The following is a 6463-nucleotide window of genomic DNA, read 5'->3' on the forward strand; positions in this document are numbered from 1 at the left end:
TTCCCTGGCCCCTTACACAGAATTGGCAGATCCTTCCTCTTCACATTTACCTATCCTCATTCTCCCTTATTTTAGACTCGGCGAGTCAAATGTCTGCCTATAAGAAACTCCCTACCAGGCCTGAGTAATATAAAGGTGAGCATGTACCTTCAAGGAGCCTCTTAAAGGACCAGTGCTTGACAGATATCCGACAAATGAAAGTTGCCTTTCGGTATGATGCTTTTGTATTCAGATCTGCCCCCTTCCATTTAGATGTGCTTACACGGTGATGCACAGTTAGCAAATACCCTGGAAAAAATCCTCTTCACAACTAAGGCAGTTGTGGAAAGCATGAAATAGGTCAAAGCACCACCCATGAAGCAGGCTGCAAGGTGGAGCAGCAGTTCTGCATTTGCTCAGCAATACAATTCCTCTGGGGATCAATTCTGGGTGTTGAGTCACTCGTTCGGTTACTATGGATTGGATGGCCTACTATGTGCCAGGCCCACTGCAGGCATCTCTAACAGGTGAGCTCTGCTCTGCAGCAGCCTCCAATTGTTGGGCTGGCAGAGACTCTGTCAGGTCTACATTGTGGGCAGAAGGGACACTCTGCCCAACCTGGCTTCCTTCCTTCTTAGTGTCTGCTTTCTGGATCACTCAATATGAGAAAGTTGACTCTGGAGCAGTCCAAGAAAGCAGGCGGTAAGTTGGGGTCTTGGTACAGGACCACTGATAGTCTGCCTAGCTAATCAAGAGGATTGCATCCTTGGGGGTTGGTGGTGTGCAGACATCCCCGCACAAGGAAGCAAGCCAGGTGTTAGTTAGAATGTTCATGGGTGGTGAGCCAGGATGGCCAGAGGAATTTCCTAGCAAGTGATAAGATGCAGGCACAGAATGTAGTGACAACTCAAAGGACAATAGGAATGGATCGCAGTGACTAAGTTGCTTCATGCCCTACAAGGGGATAATAAGAAGCTGAGGGGGATTAAAAACAACTGAAAATTGAGCAGGAGCACCAGAGACTCTCATTGGTACTTTACAAAGCAGCACTCATCTCAGGCGGTGGGAAAACAGCAAAACCTGAGGATCAAACCCAGGATCTGATAAGATCAATTGTACCTCCAGCACTCATCTCAGTGGGAAAATAGCAAAACCTAAGAATCAAACCCAGGATGTGATAAGAACTGTTGTATCTCAAAGTCGGTTGAAAGCTCAACCAAGGCAGCTAGCTCTGTTATGTCAACATTCAGAAGCCCAGTTGGGACAACGTGAGTCTCTGATATATGGAACAGGGACATCTGAACGCCCCAGATGTATCTGAAACTCTTGAACTTGCAGCAGGGGCCCAGTCTTCCCATTAAGAAACAGCACACCCCTCCTCACCCCCATGAGAGAAAGATATCACACAAGTCCTTTCCTCACAGATGGCCTCTCCCAGGAGATCATCTCCTGGCTGCCAGGTAGAGCAACCAACCATCCTGGTTTTCTATGGGACTTGCAGTACTGAATCTGAAAAGTCCCATGCAGAGGCAAGGGCACAAAGGGAAGGATTAGGCATTGGGTGACTGAACACTGGGGAAGGGAGAATAACCAGAAGTTTCCAGGGCTGCTAGACATGGTGTCCAAGTTGACAATGACATCCAGAGAGTTAATAAACTCTGCCTCATTGTCTGCTTCAGGAGGACCTGCCATGCTCAAGTTTCTGAGCAGAGAATGTTGATGTCATTGGATTGAAGGTATGATGGTCTGGTACCTGAGGATTTATCAGTTGGCTCTTCAGAGGGGAGAGACTGGAATCCAATATACTCCAGAAAAAGCAGCAGAGCTAGTGAGATACTTTCTGAATAACCTTTCAGAGCATGGGGTCGAACTTAACATTAAATGAAAATAACATAAGACAAAACTGTAATATAGTGTAAACTTAACTGAGTGAAGAAAAAGTGTAGAGAAAAAGAACTGAGAGAAAATATGTCAAAATTGTAAGCATTCCCACCTCTGGGTGATGGCCTTCTGAGTGTTGTTTCCTGATTCTTCACAAAATTTTCTGTTCATTCCAAAGTTGTTCCAGTGAGCATGCAGAGATTCAAGAGTAGGCTGAACAGGTCTTCTGCAGAGAGCATGTTAATCCACTAATTCAAGTCCTGTACCATGGTTATGGGCCAGCAACTTGTCCTCTAGACTCCCTACCCTGACATCTGAAGCAATAAAGAAATATGCTGGACCACATGTTCACTCAGCTATGACAGGATGTTTTGAACCCCTCCCTGAAGTTTTGTAGGGCCTAGAACATGGGTCATTGCTGATTTGGACAAAGACGGTACCATTATAAAAGGATAGTAAAGAAGAAAATGAAGCAATCAATGAGCTCAGGAGTCACAGAAACATGCAAATGACACCCCCCAATAAAATATAAAAGGTTGATATAAGAGTTCGTAATATGAATACAAGGAGCGGGGAAAGGTGCCAGCAGTTCACAGAAACTCCCAAGGGCTCAAACTCTGTGGTTCAGCATTCTGCATGCCACCTAACTAGTGGCATGAAATAACCTGCTCATGTCTGCAGGTTTACTTTGGTGCATTTTATTCCCTCAACATAGGATATTTCTAGAAGTAAATGAAGTTCTCAATTTTGTACAAAACTAGAAATAAACACAGTTCTCAATTTTGTACCCCCAATCTGGGCCATGTTAAGAGGAACACAGCAAAACCAGAGCTAGAGAGGGGCAAGACTGGAAGGTGGGGGAGAGGTCTGGCAAACAGACCAGATTCAGGATCAAGGTATAAAATAGGGAGTGTTTGAGCAGAAGAAAACAGAATTCACTATCTTCACGTGGCAGTCTGCTTGCCTGCCATAGGGCTTTTCCTACATGAGTCCAGGACACAAACAAAAGCTAAACAGAGGATGAATGAATTGAAGATGCAAGAAGGGGCCCTTTCTAACTGGCAACATGAACGCCTCCACCTCGAGGGTGATCTCATCCCAAGGTGGTGGGGCGTTGGGAGGTTATTGCATCAGGCAAGGGGACATCAGGAGACTTCATGACTTTTGGGGTTCACTTATAATTTAGAGGCTCAAGGAGAATACTGCATCCTAAACAGCCTTCCCAAGAAAGGAAAAAAATCGAGCCCCCAAGAAGGAGATATTTGCAACACAAATAACTAACATGGGATTAATACCCAGACTTCAGACTTCACAAAGAGCTCCTATAATTTGGAAGAAAAAAGACGAGAAGTTCAATAGAAATATGAGGCATTTCAAAGACTAGGAAACCTAACCAGTCAATAAATATAAAACAGGAAAACCATGTATTTGGGTCAAACCAGTCCCAGACCAGTGAGGCTCCAAAACACTTGGCAGAGACAAACGGGAACCCTCTCTGAGGGAGGGGACCTTCACACTGGGCTTCAGAGTCGAAGAAGCAGGAGAGTCTAGCAGAGAGGGGGCATGGTGGCAAGAGTCTAGCAGGGAAGGTGTAGTTTGGGTCTCAATACCAAGTAGGGAGGCAAGAGAAGTAAATGGGGTGATGGCTCAAAGAATGGGAGGAGTTGTGTAGAAATCACACTGAGGATAAAGAGCAGACTCGGGAGGAGGAAATCTGGGCCAGAGGGAGGGTGAGCAGTGCTGGTGAAGACACAGAGGACTAGTGCTGGCAAGTTCCCAGATACAGCACTAGCCTGGGAGGCAGATGAACTGTGGAGATGGAAGGCCCTGGAGAGGAGGAGCAGAAACCGGAAAGGCAAGTGCTCAGAAGGCACGGCAGGATGGACAGTGAGTTCCCCAGGGTGCAAACCCAGAGTGAGAATGGGAAAGACACTCTGAGCAGGTGCTGTGGTCTCGGAAAAGGAGGCAATGTCCTGGTGGCACACTGCCTGAAAAAAGTGGCCCCTGAAAATAGCAAAGACCTCATAAAGGGAAGACAGATTGCACTGTGGGAATAGAATCATGGCCTGGAGAAGAAAGCAGAGCTTGAGGGACAGACTCACCCCCAGCCCTGTGAGTCAGGGGAAGTTGTGGAGGTGTCAGGGCTGTGAGGTAGCACAGGAAATGAGTCACAAGGAGTCCATGGCTCTCAGCAGCTGGCTGACAGCAGCACGGGCTCTAAAGTGCCCACAGGAGGGGCATCAAGTGGAAGATGAGAGCAGAAGTGTTTTGGGGAGGGAAAGGCTGACCTGCTGAGAGATGACCAGAGAAGGGAGGGAGTGAAGGCCCATTCCCACCAGAATTTTGCTAATAAAAGAAAATGGGGAACACCAGGTGGAGATTGTTATATGGAGGACACTACATGGTGGTCAGAAATGAGATCACTTTAAGGTTTGATGCTGTCTTTAGTTTTTTTTTAGGAGGTACTAGGGATTGAACCCAGGACCTCATACATGGGAAGCAGGTGCTCAACACTGAGCTACATCAGCTCCCCTGAGTTTTTTGTTTGTTTGTTGATGTTTTGCTTTCAGGAGGTACCAGGAATCAAACCTGGGACCTCATATGTGAGAAGCACGCATTCACCGCTTGAGCTACATCCAATTCCCTATCTTTAATTTTTAATGAAAATCCACACTGAGCTGCAATCTGCTCTCATTCACAGGGATAGCCAAAATACTTCCCCCTACACCCCTAAAACATAGTGAAGCTACTCTTTCTAGGTCCATCCACAGTGGTGGCAAACTGGCCTTGCAAGCTGGAGAGCAAGCAGAGTGCAGCCAGTACACTTGGACTTCTCCCCATTATCAGACCTCAGTCGAGTGCTTTGCTATTCTACTCCTGAGGGAAATCATGAACTAACATGCTAATTCCATCCTGCTTCTCAGCATATTTACTTACAGAGTCTAATCAAGGCCTTCCTCCACTCACAACCATATTGTTGTGGAGTGTCTAGCTCATTAGGTGAGTTCTATTTCTTCAAACAAGTGCAGGAGGAGCAAGAGCCTGCCATTCCATGGGATCCTTGGCCTATCATTTGAAACTCCTATAAGGAAGTTCTGGGGTGCTCCCCAGGAGCAGGTAACTACTGCTGGGCCTAGAGCCCTGCAATGATGGGAACTGGACCTGAGGATCATTAAGGTTCCTTGCAGCCCTGAGGCCTAATGTCCCATGAAGAAGGTACCCAATCCCCCCTCACCTTATCTCCAGCAGTCCTGTTTCCTCGAGCTTCACCAAAGAGAGAGTAGGTGCATCTCACTAGAAAAGAAGAGAAAGTAGTTCTTTATTGATTAAACAGGTATCTACTAAGCACCCAGGCACCCTGCTTACAGAAATGAGTAAGGCACAGTCCTTGCATTCAAGGAAGTCAGAGATCCTGTGGGCTACAATGACAACCCTGATGAGAGGAGTCTAATGAAGAAGATAGGTAGCAAGGTACAAAATGCCAGAAGGAATCAGACGTGTAGCACCTAATACTTTGGGATTGGGGCAGAGAAGGTGACTTTAAAATTGCACATTGAAGGAGGAATAATTTGCCAAAAGAGGAGGCTGGTGTCCAGGTTGTTGGAAGCACATGTGTGAAAACAGGGTAGCATAGTAGAGCATTCTGGACTCAGGGAACAATGACTATAGAGCATGATGTGAACTGGAGGAGTGTCAGGCAATAAGGAAGGAAAGAGAGCTAGGGCAGACTGTAAGGCCCTCCCAGGCTCCCCTAAGTTGTTTGACAGGAGAAGCCTTGGCTAGGTTTTCAGCAGGGGATGGGGATGCATTTACCATTTAGCTGGAGGAAAGCAAGACAGGAGACCACAGGAGGATTAGGCGGCTCATGTAATTGTACAGGCACCAGGCAATGAGGCCTGTGTCAGGAAGCAGCAGTGGGGACATAGGAAAGGGAGCATTTATTTTTATCCAGCATTTCAGAGGCAGGCCCAGAGAACTTAGTTAACAAGGTAAAGGCAACGTGGACATAGAGGAGCCAGGGAAGGGAACAGAAGCATGGCAGTACTGAGCAGAAGGCAGAAGGCTGAGCCTCTGACGTGCAGAAGAGGAAAAAAGGCAGGTTTGACGGGAAAATGGGTTCCGTTTTGTATGTGTCATGTCAGGGGTGGCAGGATATACAAAGAATGGGGATTTTTCTCCTCACTTACAAAAAAAGGGCCTTATAAAGACGGTCTCTCAGAACCCCGCTGGCAGTCACAGATAGCGTGGCTTGGAGAAAGGACAGCTGGGGAGGTGGCCTGCCGTGGGGTGGGGTGGGGTGGGGTGGGGGCTGAGTCGCGGGGGGCGGGACTCAGCACTAAGGTCCGAAGACCCCGGCAAGTTCCCGCCTCCCTCCAGCCTCGGCCTCTTCCTGGGAACACACTGAGGGTGGAGTTAGGCCGCTGAGGGCCTTGAGGTTGCCAGTTCGACTCCTGCCTAGGGATGCGACGCAGGCTGGATGGCCAGCTCGCGGAGCTGGGAGGGGCACCGCCGCCGCGGCAACCAAGCCCGCCGGCGGCGCGCAGGTCCCCGCGCCCGAAGCCCCAACTCTAGTCCCTCCCACCCCAGCTCCTCCCTCCCCAGC

The 6463-nt window shown here is 48.1% G+C and overlaps 1 long non-coding RNA gene across 5 annotated transcripts in view; it reads right to left on the bottom strand.

Annotated features, from left to right (window-relative positions):
* The window catches only part of LOC101429649 (uncharacterized), a 71504-nt gene extending 65112 nt beyond the window's left edge, over nucleotides 1-6392 (bottom strand). For 3 of the 5 annotated variants that reach the window (XR_011647913.1, XR_011647911.1, XR_009184441.2), the window contains exons 1-2: nucleotides 6048-6361; nucleotides 5096-5154 (exon numbers count right to left, since the gene is read on the bottom strand). This is a non-coding gene — a long non-coding RNA (uncharacterized lncRNA). Of the gene's footprint in view, nucleotides 1-1972; nucleotides 2087-5095; nucleotides 5155-6047 lie in introns of all 5 variants that reach the window. The other 2 variants (XR_189088.5, XR_011647912.1) reach the window with 2 other exon arrangements.
* Between the last annotated feature and the right edge of the window lie 71 nt (nucleotides 6393-6463).

Source organism: Dasypus novemcinctus, chromosome X (genome assembly GCF_030445035.2).
Source record: "Dasypus novemcinctus isolate mDasNov1 chromosome X, mDasNov1.1.hap2, whole genome shotgun sequence".
NCBI lineage: Eukaryota > Metazoa > Chordata > Mammalia > Cingulata > Dasypodidae > Dasypus > Dasypus novemcinctus.